The 15,008-nt window shown below is 45.6% G+C and overlaps 3 non-coding genes across 3 annotated transcripts; all 3 read right to left on the reverse strand.

Annotated features, from left to right (window-relative positions):
- Positions 1–5,528: 5,528 nt before the first annotated feature.
- On the reverse strand, positions 5,529–5,715 carry LOC142210883 (U2 spliceosomal RNA). Its single transcript, XR_012717014.1, has one exon. It is a non-coding gene; the product is annotated as a U2 spliceosomal RNA (small nuclear RNA).
- Positions 5,716–7,910: 2,195 nt separating this feature from the next.
- On the reverse strand, positions 7,911–8,098 carry LOC142210891 (U2 spliceosomal RNA). Its single transcript, XR_012717021.1, has one exon. It is a non-coding gene; the product is annotated as a U2 spliceosomal RNA (small nuclear RNA).
- A 6,074-nt stretch (positions 8,099–14,172) lies between these two features.
- LOC142210902 (U2 spliceosomal RNA) lies at positions 14,173–14,362 on the reverse strand. The gene has a single exon (XR_012717029.1). It is a non-coding gene; the product is annotated as a U2 spliceosomal RNA (small nuclear RNA).
- Positions 14,363–15,008: the final 646 nt, after the last annotated feature.

Here is a 15,008-nt window from a genome sequence, read left to right on the forward strand (position 1 = left end):
CGCCGCGGCAACGTCATCACTGACACTGAGCTCAGCTGTTTCTCTGGCTGCAGTTACCTCAGCGTAGGTTTTCTTTGCTGAGGTAATTTTAGTAGTGTCAGCCCTATATCCTGCCTCAGGACATTTCCGACACATATGGTCTCTTGAACCGCATATGTCGCATGTGGCCAAATTGGGGCATTCATTAGCAGCGTGTCCGGATTCACCACAGCTTCTACATGCAGACTCATTCTCGCAATTAACCTGTGTGTGACCGAAGCGCAGGCAGTTCCTGCAATATTCAGGCATACCCTGATAGAAGAGGTAGCCATGGTTGCCACCCAGAGAGAAGTTGGCTGGAGGGTTTTTAACCCCTCCAATGCCTTCTCTGTCTGGTTTAAACTTGACCCAATATTTAGTAAATCCTGTATAAACCCCTCTGCAATTCCTATTATCGGCTCCAATTCTCACTGTGTCACAATATCTCATTAAAAAAGCTCTCACAAGGGACTTTGGGCAGTAGGGATTGTACATGTGAACTGTGACTAATTTCTCCTGAGTGGAGAAAAACGGTTCCACTCTCATATTTGCCAGATACTCATGGTCTTCATATCGCTTCAGTTTTTCAAATATACGCAGGCAGTAAGCCCCCTCATGAAAGGATACGTCAAATGTCCTCTTTCCAGCGAATTGCTGGATACAAAATACCTTATTTAGGTCCACTCCACATAATTCCACAAGAATTTTGTCCATGAGGTGGACAAGCACTGTGTCTCCATAGCATGTTCTTGCTGACACGAACCTAATGGTGTGTCTCCCAGCACCAGCATTCCTTGGATCCATGGTCTCTATAAATTGCCCGAAGCACAAAAATAAAAGCTTTCCTCACCAAAAACAGGTAGAGCACTACCTGAACACCTTTTGGGTGTTTAAATCCTCCACTGACACAAGTACATCCCAAAAACTTGGGCGCACCTGAGGAGCTCCCCTGAGAGCGACCTGCTCTGTCAGAGGAGAAGGAGGATCTACCTAGCAACCTCCTCAGCAACACAGGTGTACAGCATTACCTCAGTCAGCCAATCACTAGCCAGCAAGCATCACCACAGTCAGCCAATCACTAGCCAGCAAGAAATACATCATATTTATAAAATCTGAAACAAAATGAAGAAACCAAAATGAAAATAAATAAATTTGGACAAAAGAAAAAACAATTACCAAAAATTACAATGATAATAGAGATGAGCGAACACTAAAATGTTCGAGGTTCGAAATTCGATTCGAACAGCCGCTCACTGTTCGAGTGTTCGAATGGGTTTCGAACCCCATTATAGTCTATGGGGAACATAAACTCGTTAAGGGGGAAACCCAAATTCGTGTCTGGAGGGTCACCAAGTCCACTATGACACCCCAGGAAATGATACCAACACCCTGGAATGACACTGGGACAGCAGGGGAAGCATGTCTGGGGGCATAAAAGTCACTTTATTTCATGGAAATCCCTGTCAGTTTGCGATTTTCGCAAGCTAACTTTTCCCCATAGAAATGCATTGGCCAGTGCTGATTGGCCAGAGTACGGAACTCGACCAATCAGCGCTGGCTCTGCTGGAGGAGGCGGAGTCTAAGATAGCTCCACACCAGTCTCCATTCAGGTCCGACCTTAGACTCCGCCTCCTCCGGCAGAGCCAGCGCTGATTGGCCGAAGGCTGGCCAATGCATTCCTATGCGAATGCAGACTTAGCAGTGCTGAGTCAGTTTTGCTCAACTACACATCTGATGCACACTCGGCACTGCTACATCAGATGTAGCAATCTGATGTAGCAGAGCCGAGGGTGCACTAGAACCCCTGTGCAAACTCAGTTCACGCTAATAGAATGCATTGGCCAGCGCTGATTGGCCAATGCATTCTATTAGCCCGATGAAGTAGAGCTGAATGTGTGTGCTAAGCACACACATTCAGCACTGCTTCATCAAGCCAATACAATGCATTAGCCAGTGCTGATTGGCCAGAGTACGGAATTCGGCCAATCAGCGCTGGCCAATGCATTCTATTAGCCCGATGAAGTAGAGCTGAATGTGTGTGCTAAGCACACACATTCAGCACTGCTTCATCAAGCCAATACAATGCATTAGCCAGTGCTGATTGGCCAGAGTACGGAATTCGGCCAATCAGCGCTGGCTCTGCTGGAGGAGGCGGAGTCTAAGGTCGCTCCACACCAGTCTCCATTCAGGTCCGACCTTAGACTCCGCCTCCTCCGGCAGAGCCAGCGCTGATTGGCCGAAGGCTGGCCAATGCATTCCTATGCGAATGCAGACTTAGCAGTGCTGAGTCAGTTTTGCTCAACTACACATCTGATGCACACTCGGCACTGCTACATCAGATGTAGCAATCTGATGTAGCAGAGCCGAGGGTGCACTAGAACCCCTGTGCAAACTCAGTTCACGCTAATAGAATGCATTGGCCAGCGCTGATTGGCCAATGCATTCTATTAGCCCGATGAAGTAGAGCTGAATGTGTGTGCTAAGCACACACATTCAGCACTGCTTCATCAAGCCAATACAATGCATTAGCCAGTGCTGATTGGCCAGAGTACGGAATTCGGCCAATCAGCGCTGGCCAATGCATTCTATTAGCCCGATGAAGTAGAGCTGAATGTGTGTGCTAAGCACACACATTCAGCTCTACTTCATCGGGCTAATAGAATGCATTGGCCAGCGCTGATTGGCCAGAGTACGGAACTCGACCAATCAGCGCTGGCTCTGCTGGAGGAGGCGGAGTCTAAGGTCGGACCTGAATGGAGACTGGTGTGGAGCGATCTTAGACTCCGCCTCCTCCAGCAGAGCCAGCGCTGATTGGCCGAATTCCGTACTCTGGCCAATCAGCACTGGCTAATGCATTGTATTGGCGTGATGAAGCAGTGCTGAATGTGTGTGCTTAGCACACACATTCAGCTCTACTTCATCGGGCTAATAGAATGCATTGGCCAGCGCTGATTGGCCGAATTCCGTACTCTGGCCAATCAGTGCTGGCCAATGCATTCTATTAGCTTGATGAAGCAGAGTGTGCACAAGGGTTCAAGCGCACCCTCGGCTCTGATGTAGGAGAGCCGAGGGTGCACTTGAACCCTTGTGCACCCTCAGCTCTGCTACATCAGAGCCGAGGGTGCGCTTGAACCCTTGTGCACACTCTGCTTCATCAAGCTAATAGAATGCATTGGCCAGCGCTGATTGGCCAATGTATTCTATTAGCCTGATGAAGTAGAGCTGAATGTGTGTGCTAAGCACACACATTCAGCTCTACTTCATCGGGCTAATAGAATGCATTGGCCAGCGCTGATTGGCCAGAGTACGGAACTCGACCAATCAGCGCTGGCTCTGCTGGAGGAGGCGGAGTCTAAGATCGCTCCACACCAGTCTCCATTCAGGTCCGACCTTAGACTCCGCCTCCTCCAGCAGAGCCAGCGCTGATTGGCCGAATTCCGTACTCTGGCCAATCAGCACTGGCTAATGCATTGTATTGGCTTGATGAAGCAGTGCTGAATGTGTGTGCTTAGCACACACATTCAGCTCTACTTCATCGGGCTAATAGAATGCATTGGCCAATCAGCGCTGGCCAATGCATTCTATTAGCGTGAACTGAGTTTGCACAGGGGTTCTAGTGCACCCTCGGCTCTGCTACATCAGATTGCTACATCTGATGTAGCAGTGCCGAGTGTGCATCAGATGTGTAGTTGAGCAAAACTGACTCAGCACTGCTAAGTATGCATTCGCATAGGAATGCATTGGCCAGCCTTCGGCCAATCAGCGCTGGCTCTGCCGGAGGAGGCGGAGTCTAAGGTCGGACCTGAATGGAGACTGGTGTGGAGCGACCTTAGACTCCGCCTCCTCCAGCAGAGCCAGCGCTGATTGGCCGAATTCCGTACTCTGGCCAATCAGCACTGGCTAATGCATTGTATTGGCTTGATGAAGCAGTGCTGAATGTGTGTGCTTAGCACACACATTCAGCTCTACTTCATCGGGCTAATAGAATGCATTGGCCAATCAGCGCTGGCCAATGCATTCTATTAGCGTGAACTGAGTTTGCACAGGGGTTCTAGTGCACCCTCGGCTCTGCTACATCAGATTGCTACATCTGATGTAGCAGTGCCGAGTGTGCATCAGATGTGTAGTTGAGCAAAACTGACTCAGCACTGCTAAGTCTCTGCATTCGCATAGGAATGCATTGGCCAGCCTTCGGCCAATCAGCGCTGGCTCTGCCGGAGGAGGCGGAGTCTAAGGTCGGACCTGAATGGAGACTGGTGTGGAGCGATCTTAGACTCCGCCTCCTCCAGCAGAGCCAGCGCTGATTGGTCGAGTTCCGTACTCTGGCCAATCAGCGCTGGCCAATGCATTCTATTAGCCCGATGAAGTAGAGCTGAATGTGTGTGCTTAGCACACACATTCAGCTCTACTTCATCAGGCTAATAGAATACATTGGCCAATCAGCGCTGGCCAATGCATTCTATTAGCTTGATGAAGCAGAGTGTGCACAAGGGTTCAAGCGCACCCTCGGCTCTGATGTAGCAGAGCTGAGGGTGCACAAGGGTTCAAGTGCACCCTCGGCTCTCCTACATCAGAGCCGAGGGTGCGCTTGAACCCTTGTGCAGCCTCGGCTCTGCTACATCAGAGCCGAGGGTGCGCTTGAACCCTTGTGCACACTCTGCTTCATCAAGCTAATAGAATGCATTGGCCAGCACTGATTGGCCAGAGTACGGAATTCGGCCAATCAGCGCTGGCCAATGCATCCCTATGGGAAAAAGTTTATCTCACAAAAATCACAATTACACACCCGATAGAGCCCCAAAAAGTTATTTTTAATAACATTCCCCCCTAAATAAAGGTTATCCCTAGCTATCCCTGCCTGTACAGCTATCCCTGTCTCATAGTCACAAAGTTCACATTCTCATATGACCCGGATTTGAAATCCACTATTCGTCTAAAATGGAGGTCACCTGATTTCGGCAGCCAATGACTTTTTCCAATTTTTTTCAATGCCCCCAGTGTCGTAGTTCCTGTCCCACCTCCCCTGCGCTGTTATTGGTGCAAAAAAGGCGCCAGGGAAGGTGGGAGGGGAATCGAATTTTGGCGCACTTTACCACGTGGTGTTCGATTCGATTCGAACATGGCGAACACCCTGATATCCGATCGAACATGTGTTCGATAGAACACTGTTCGCTCATCTCTAAATGATAACAATACATCATATTTATATAGCGCCAACACATTCCGCAGCGCTGTACAATTTGTCAGGTTAATTTACAGACAACAATATACATTACAAAACTAGTCATTTCACACAATGCAGAAACTGAGGGCCCTGCTCGCAAGAGCTGACAATCTAAGAGGTAGAAGGGGTGACACAAAATTATTGAACCAAAAAAAAAATAAAATAAAATTCGGAAATACAAATAGGATTTCTCATCCAATTCTTCTGATTTGTTGCAAGACATTGAAATGCCAGCAAGCAGCAGAAGGAAAAAAGAAATTTTTTTTCTATTTTTCAACCAAATTAAGAGGGGTGCACCGGTCCTGGAGATACTGCAATACCAGGTCAATGCGTGGAGTGGACAGAGCAAGCTCTATTTCCATCTCCCTGTTCCAAAAATCCATTTAATATATGGTCCCCAGATAGGGGACGTATCAGATATTAAACTGATAAGAACAGATTTTTTTTAAGTTGAAGTCTACCACAACGGGTAGCATTTTATTAAACAAAATATTTACAATACATATAAACAATACACATATCTTCAACTTTCTTTTTATACAAAATTACAAAAACACGCATCATCATCAGTATTTCCAACTTAGTTTACACACATAAACACAAGACATACAAATACATCACATAGAACAACCTTATCCACCCTAATTTACATTTCTCATCTCTATTCTTTTACTTTTCAGTTTTTATCCCTTAAGTAACCATTCACTATTGCAAACGTGACCAAGGCCTCCACCGCTCCCTGTGCCCAGTCTTGCATATCTACCCCCAAAAAATACTGTTTCAAACTATCAAGAAATATATATCTCTTGATAAACTCTTCCTTATTTTTAAGGAACACTTCCTTTAATTCCCTCAAAAAATCCTCATAGTTTTCTATTGAATCTTTTATTTCAGGAAACCTCCCTCTTACATAATCCCCTCCTTCTTTACTATTTTTAAAGCCTTTAACTTCGACTGACATCTTTCCCTTTGTTTCCACCCTTAGAACCTTACTCTCAGTCACTTTTACAATTTCTGCAACTAATTCCTTCTCTACCACTTTTTCCAATATCAATTTACATTCTTTTACTTGTTCTATACATTTCATCATTTTTTTACATTTTTGATTACCAGGCTCCTGTGATCCATCACGAACAGGAGTAAAATCTGCAAAAGAAACATCAGAAATAACAGTCTCCGAAAAGACACTCTCAGTCTCTGTCTTGTCCAGGGAATTTTCCTCCTCCGGCAACACAGTCTCTTTCTCCTTTTTCTTAGGGGATTTCCCCTTAAAGTCCTCCCAAAAGGCAAAACCAGTCTTACCGCCAAACTGGATTGCTCCATTAAATATGTCCATGTCCTTTTCCTCTATCCAGACTGAAAAACGTCTTTTGCCAGTCCAATATCCGGCTTGGTTCAATAAGTCCTTCTTGAACCTGCACATAGGCACATAAAGTCTCATATAGTCCGTAATGTCCGCTGCATCCACAAAAGGATCATCCATTGAAACGACCAGCGATTTCCAGCCACCGTGCAAGGAAGTCAAGCAGCTCACTCGGTCTCTGACTCCAGTGGTCCCGCCCCCGTACCATCTGAGGAAGGCCTCCGAACACAGTTGCTCCGAAGTGAAGGTGACATCGCAAGACCTCTTGGTGGCGTTCCATTGCATGGCCAGGACGTCCTCTTTCCGCACCATCAGGCAATCCTCCAGAATCCTCACCACCGACATCTCCGACCAGTCATCGGCTTTAGCGGCATCTTTCTTAAGGAAGAACCTCAGGCAGAACTTCTTCCTTCTCAGCTCCATGTCAAAAGACAAGAAAAAACCGTATTAGTCAAGCGGTATTTAGCTCAGAACCTGCGAGCCTCAGTAGATTCTCCAGGTGATCGCTCCTCGTTGCCCCGGGACTAAGCCTCAAACCCAATAGCAGCAGGTAGTTCCAGCCAGGCTATGAACCTGACCTTCCCTACCAGGCAGAGTAGAGGGTACCCGGGGCACCTCCGGCTAAGATCTTTGGCAGCCCTGATACACTAAACAGCACCAGGACTACACTTGATCTTAGCCAAAAGGCCGAGAAGCGATGGCAAGCGCTCGGCTCCTGTTCCGGCGCCCTTCCGTGTTCACTGTGCACCGCTCAAGGTGTGCACCATGCTGCTGCAGCCCTATTTTGCTTTATTTTTTTTTCCTTTCCCTTAATGAAGTAGAAACCAATTAGCTTGTGCAGGTTTTCCCTACCTGCCACCAAAAGTGAAAAAAAAGAAAAGAAAAACTTTTGTGCAAGGCAAAGTGACATGTGCAAATGTTATCTTGTGACGTCAGCGGATTTTGCCGAATTTTGCGAATCTGCATAAACCACTCCCACCGTTTGACCACACCCATTCAAGTGTCCGGTCAAGTGCAAGTTCAGAAATAAATTTATGCCAAAAAATTTTCAAAGAATTCAATGCATTTAAAATTGAATAAAATGGCAGCAAATCAGACACTTTGCAGCAGTAATGTCATTTGCAATCAATCAATCAATTAATTAACCAATCAAAGAAAATAATTAATGAAGTACCTTTCAGGTAGAGTCAGTCACAGCATCAGGCCACGTCCAACTGTCAATTTTCTCTTTGCTAGCTTGCCAGGTGCAGCAATCTTCTCTGTTGGTCGGTCAGTCCTCTGTCTCTTTCTTTCAACTGAATTGGAAAGGGGTGCACCGATCCTGGAAGTAATGCAATACCAGGTCAATGCGTGGAGTGGACAGAGCAAGCTCCGATTCCAGCTCCCTGTTCTAAAAATCCATTTAATATATGGTCCCCAGATAGGGGACATATCAGATATTAAACTGATAAGAACAGATTTTTTTTTGAATCACTTCCCCACACATGGGGGATTTTTATTAAACACTTCACATATTACATAGATTCAAAACACACTTTACAACAGGTACATAGAGTTAAAAACAAGTTAAAAAACCATAAAATGGCAATGCAGTCGCTGATTCAAATACAAGAATTCCATTCACTCTGAAACCATTGTTTTAAAATCGGTAATTTGGCTTTCTTGTCTAAAAGGTAATACAGGTATAGCTGACTAAAAGCAATGCTTAAAACGTCCTCCGGAGATAAAAAGTCCTTTTTAAATATTAAAACGTTCCTGGCCTTCCAGAGCGCGTCCTTCACACAGTTAATGGCCTTCCATGCCATGATGTGTTGCTCCCTGGAGGGGCTACGATAAAGTCCATATAAAACAGCGTCTTTGTCAAGTCCTCTGAGGTCCGCCACCTTCCTTAGCAGTGGTGCGATTTTATTCCAAATAACTTGAGCGAAAATGCAGTCCCAAAGTAGATGTTCAACGCTTTCTTCGGCGCGGCAGCCCCTCGGACAGGCGGCGGACCTCGCGTAGCCCCTCCGGTATTGGAAAGCACGGCATGGAAGGCACCCATGGACGCTGCTCCAGGCCAGGTCTTTCTGAGAATTAAAAAGGAAAGGACCGTTAATAAAATGCCACACAGTAAGACTTTTTTGTTCGTTAAAATTACTAACTGTGCACGTTATCTCCTTCTTCCTTATTGCTTTTATCAATTTTTTGCTATCTTTTAATTCACTTACACTTTTTGTTTGAAGGTTAAAAAGACTAATAACTTTATCGTATATTAAATAATACCTAGGCAATTTAAAAGCGTACGGCGAGGTTAAAACTATTTCAAACCATTTAAAACGCTTCATAAAAAAACCTAAGTTATAGCGCGTAAAATACGATAAAAAATTGTCTTTAAAAAGTGTGTTAAAACCAAAACAAAAGTGCTTAATAAAAAGGAACCTGGGAATGTCGGGGAAGTCCTTCCCTCCCCTCTTTTTCCCCCTTACCACCACCTCTCTCTTTAACTTTTCAGCGCGAGACCCCCAGAAAAAAGTAAAACACGACTTGTTGATTTTCTTTAAAAGCTCTGTAGGGGGAGGGAAGACAATGCTTAAATATAAAAGAATAGGTAAGATTATCATTTTAAGAATTAAAACCTTCCCCTTCATTGTCAGCTTCCGCAGGTTCCACATACAAAATTTTTTATTAACCTTGTCAGCCACTGCATTCCAACTGCTAAGGCCGTCATTGGACTCACTGAAGGAGACTCCTAAAATGGTAACTGCATCAGAGGTAGACACGGGAACATCGATAAAATCCATGCCTCCGACATTTAAAATACTGCTTTTATTTAAATTAACTTTGAAGCCGGAGGCACAGCAATAAAAATCCAGTTGTTTAATGGTACGATGTATGGAAGGGGTGTCCCTGCAGAATATTGCCACGTCATCCATGTACCCCACTGCTTTTGCCTCTAGCCCCCCTCCACCGGGGAGGGGGACACCTCTGATGACTTTGTCGTGACGTATAGAGCATAAAAACGGTTCGAGGGCGCATATGAAAAGCAGTGGGGACAAGGGACACCCCTGTTTAACCCCTGAATTTAAAACTACTTCCCGTGTCTTAAAACCATTTACTAAAATACGGCTGGTGCAGTTATTATAAAACATTTTAAGAGACGATAAAAATCCATCTGGTATCCCCATCTTTTCTAAAACTTTAAACAAATAAAAGTGGGACACCCTGTCAAAAGCTTTTTCAAAGTCAAGAGATAGTATTGCCAGCTTGCTTTTCCGCTCTTTCGTAGATTCTATAATATCTCTGATTAAAACCAGGGTGTCCCACACACTCCGCCCCGGGACAGCGCAAACCTGGTTCGCATGTATAATTTCATGTACTACAGTTTTAAAACGGTTTGCGCATAACTTAGCTAAAATTTTATAGTCGGTGTTTAAAAGGGTGATAGGCCGCCAGTTTTTGAGGTCTGCCTTGTCTCCCTTCTTGTAAATAAGGGAGACTTCACCCTTGCCCCAGGACGGAGGCATCGTCTTAGAATTAAAAACATCCGACATTAAAAGAAGTAGATCCTTTTTTAAAATATCGTAAAATCGGATATAAAACTCCCAGGGAATACCGTCCGGCCCGGGCACTTTACCTGCTTTAAAACTTTTAATTGTCTCTAAAACCTCCTGCTCTGTAATGGGACGAGATAAAAACTGCTGAGAGGCAGGGGTTAAAACAGCCGTTACCTCCTTCAGTGAGTCCTCCATAAAATACCGATCCACAGGTCTGGCACTAAAAAGGGAAGAATAAAAATCATGTACTTGGTTTAAAATACCCTGTACTGCTGTCTCCCCATTAACACATTCCATTATCATTCTCTTACTTGCTGCTTTTTTAAAAAAATACCTGGAGCAGGTTTCATTATGTTCTGCGTGTTTCACTTTGGCTTTATAAATTATGTCTTTACCTTTCTGCTCCAGGTACTTACGTATTTCTTCTTTTAGGGTTAAAATTTCATTTCCCACCTCCACCCCATGTGCTCTCAGTCTGTACAGGGTCTGCAGACGGGTATTCAAGTCATTATAGATTTTCTTTTTCTCATCGGCTTTACGCTTCCCCAGGCGGATAAAAAAAGCACGTACCTGTTTTTTAAAACCCTCCCACCATTTGCTGATGGGAGCCCTGGGGTGCCTTACCCGTCTGCGTGCGGCATAAAACTTTTTAAAATCCTCCAAGACCTGTGGATCCTCTAAAAGGGAAATGTTAAAACGCCAGGACTTATGACCATAAAATCTATTGACATTAAAATCAACAGTAAAATGGAGCGCATTATGGTCAGATAAAACATTAGTTAAAACATCACACCTAGATGGCAGCGTGTCCTCAGAGCAAAAGATAAAATCAATGCGGGAGCTACAGGTGGCATTACTCCATGTGGCGCCGGCTGTCTCTGGCATGTTGCTATTACACAGTTTGTAAGCATCTTTCAGTCTCATGTCCGTTACCATGTTTTTTAAAATACCAGAAGTTCTATCATAGTTCCTACTTTTACTTACGGACAGCCGGCGCTCACCTCTGAGGACACAGTTAAAATCCCCGGCGAGGATAAGTGGATCCGATGTAGATATATGCAGCTGTAAAATCTCCAACATCCTCGCCCGTTCATTCTTGTCTGGGGAAGCATAGAAGTTTAAAAACTGCCATCTGGTTCCATCAATAAAAGTCTTAACTAATAAAATGCGTCCTGGTAAAATCTCGTTAATAGAGTCCACTAAAACATTTCCCTTTAAAAGAATGGCGACCCCTGATGATCTGTTTTCGTTTGATCCGGACCATACTGATGGTCCGTGCACCCAGTCCAGCTGATATTGTGTGTAGCTGGACTGGTGCGGGATGCCGCACTCCTGCAGGAAGTATACTGAGGCGGTGATGCAGGATAAATAATTAAAAACAGCGACTCTTCTGGTTCTCCTCTTTATCCCACGCACGTTTAGGGAGATCCCTTGTATGCGGGTAGCCATTTCAGGGGACAAAGAAGAAATCCAACGTAAAGTTCATTTTAACATCTTTTCCCACGTCAGGGTACTCACAGTTCTTCGCTCCCGGGGGCGGGGGCGCGTTCTTCCTCCTGGCGAACTGGTGACTCTCGGCCCAGATCCGGGGGGATGGAAAACTGATCGCAGACGACCCCCATGCGGGTCATCACGTTGGGGTAGTAGTACTCGCTCCCGGGAGAGCTAAAGGAGAGAGGGGAAAGAGGCAACTGCCACTGGGCATTTATATCGGTCTCGCTCCCACCAGGGTCTAAATTTTCGGAGAGGACGTCCAGGACACCCGCCGTCCCCTCTAGGCTCACCAGGGAGCCCTCCTCAGGGGGCGGCTGACCGCAGGGCAACTCTTCAGACCCGTCAGAGGTTCCAGCCCCTCCAGAAGTGGATGCCACCACTGGCGCCACCACCTCCTCGGGAGCCTTTCCCCCCAACTCGTCATCCGACCCGTCTTTTCTTGTCCTTTTTGGATGTCCTCCTTTTAGATTTTCCTTGTCCGCAACCATATGAAGCTTGTCCGCCAGCTTGCGGAGTTTATCCGCGCCCTTATGGTGTTTGCCCGCAACCTTGTCCGCAATCTTACTAAGCTTGCCCGCAGCCCTGGCTTCTCGCGCCCTTTGCAGCTTTTTGAGTCGCCTCTTTTCCGCTTGGGAAACCACCTTTTGGTAGTCTCCAGGGACCTTTTCCAGCGTCCCTGCCCCTCTCGCCTTGTCCGCCTCAACCCCCGTCTCCGCCTCAGCCTCCATCTCCGTCTCATCACCTTTATCCGGCGCTGCGTCCGAGTCTTGGTCTTCAGACCCTGACGTGGGCTCCAGGGATACATTATCCTCCTGATCCGAAGCCTCGAAGAGCCGCTCATCAAAATCACAGCCTCCGTACTGCTCCTCCTCATCACCTGCGCCTCTACGGATTTTACAGTCTCTGTAAGTGTGGTCAGTCTTTTGACAAAAATTACATTTTCTTGGTAATGGACACGCTTTAAAATCGTGATGGGGGCTGCCGCAATTTCTACATTTACTTTTACAATTATCAGGTTTGTGCCCATACTTGCCACACTTCCTACAGAAGTCCGGCATCCCATTAAAAAAGAGGTCGCCATTCGCGGTTCCAAGCCTGAAGCGTGCTGGGGGCAAGATCGGTCTGTCGTATTCGTTTTTGCGCACGCCAACCATGTATTTGCGCTTACAGGTCCAGACACCGCATTCGTTGACTATTCTCCCTCTGGGCTCTACATCATTGAAAAAGTACTTGACAAAAGCATCTGCTTCGGAATCTGCAATAAAAGGTGAATAAATTTTTACGGTTAGCAATTCCTTATCGTCTAAGTGTTTCTTTATAATAATATTCTCTTTTGCCAGTTCTTTATGTATTTTTTTAACCCTGTTAAGGGCCGCCTTGTATATCACATCGTCGCCGAATGTGATATCGTAATCCCCTCGTCTGGGATAGTCTTGAACCGCAAGAAGGCAGCCCTTCTGGGTTCCAATTCGTTTCGCAACGATTTCCTCGATTACATACTTCACGTTGTTTTGCTTATCGCCACAGTTGAGGGACACTCTCAACGTGTTTTTCAGCCTCGCCCATTCCGGGACGCAAGGCAAGTCCGCCATCTTGGGTATGACGGTTTCACTGAGACCTTGTCCGCAAATCGCAGGCTTGTCTCTCGCTATGTTCCTCTACTGACCAGGGGACGAGTAGAGAACTGCTGGGGGGATCGATTCCCGTTCCTCTCAGGACTAATCCTCCCCCCCCTATAGCAGCAGGTGGGTGAAGTCCGGGCTATGAACCCGGACGATCCCACCAGGCCGAGGGGGAGGGTACCTAAGAGGACCTGTAGCACTGACTTGGACCAAATAACTTGCCACTGAGCAGACAAATCACTTGATCTTTGCCAGAAGGCCGAGAAGCGATGGCAAGCGCTCGGCACCTGTTCCGGCGCCCTTCCGTGTTCACTGTGCACCGCTCAAGGTGTGCACCAGGCTGCTGCAGCCCTATTTCGCTTTATTTTTTTTTCCTTTCCCTTAATGAAGTAGAAACCAATTAGCTTGTGCAGGTTTTCCCTACCTGCCACCAAAAGTGAAAAAAAAGAAAAGAAAAACTTTTGTGCAAGGCAAAGTGACATGTGCAAATGTTATCTTGTGACGCCAACGGATTTTGCCGAAGTTTACGAATCTGCATAAACCACTCCCACCGCTTGACCACACCCATTCAAGTGTCCGGTCAAGTGCAAGTTCGGAAATAAATTTATGGCAAAAATTTGTCAAAGAATTCACTGAATTTAAAATGGAATAAAATTGCAGCAAATCAGACACTTTGCAGCAGTAATGTCATTTTCAATCAATCAATCAATTAATTAACCAATCAAAGAAATTAATTAATGAATTACCTTTCAGGCGCTTGAATGGATTGACAGAGGGTAGAGTCAGTCACAGCATCATCAGCAACAAGCACAGGCCAAGTCCAACTGTCAATTTTCTCTTTGCTAGCTTGCCAGGTGCAGCAATCTTCTCTGTTGGTCGGTCAATCCTCTGTCTCTTTTTTTCAACTGAATTGGAAAGGGGTGCACCGATCCTGGAAGTAATGCAATACCAGGTCAATGCGTGGCGTGGACAGAGCAAGCTCCGATTCCAGCTCCCTGTTCTAAAAATCCATTTAATATATGGTCCCCAGATAGGGGACGTATCAGATATTGAACTGATAAGAACAGATTTTTTTTTTTTTTTTTTCCCCATATCCCTCAGATATGGATTGGTACTGTACTTATACTTTGATCAGACCAACCCATTCATCATTCAGATTGGATTTTTTCAAATTTAATGATAACAAATTTTACAGAAAGGAAAACAAAACATACTTAACTTAACAAACTTCTCCATTTTGAGAACTTCCAAACACCCTCTGCGTCAAGGTTTTTGCTTAGATTAACCTGATAATGAAAGTAAAGTTTCTCCAATATCATGTTACGGCTATCTGTTACGCTCACAGCTTCTTTCTTAAACACATAGATGTTTCTACTATTCCATAAGATTTCCTTTACGCAAGATAAGAAAATCCACAAGACCCGTGCTTTGACACACCTCAATTTGACCAAACCATACATAACAAATTCACCCGACAGACATTCCAACCCGGTCATTTCCTTACATACCTCATTCACGCTCATCCACACTTGTCTCGCATACTGACATCCCCAATAAAGATGATGGACGTCTTCCTCCCCAGCACATCCGGATCTAGGACAATTTGCAGAAGTCGCCAGGCCCCGCCTATATTGGACGCTCCTGACCGGCAATACATTCTGCACAGATAACCATATTAGATCTTTTTGAGTATTAGATACATCATATTTGTACACCTTTTCCCATACTTCTTTTGCTTTGGCAGATGTTAA

Source organism: Leptodactylus fuscus, chromosome 6, assembly GCF_031893055.1.
Source record: "Leptodactylus fuscus isolate aLepFus1 chromosome 6, aLepFus1.hap2, whole genome shotgun sequence".
NCBI classification, from domain to species: Eukaryota; Metazoa; Chordata; class Amphibia; order Anura; family Leptodactylidae; genus Leptodactylus; species Leptodactylus fuscus.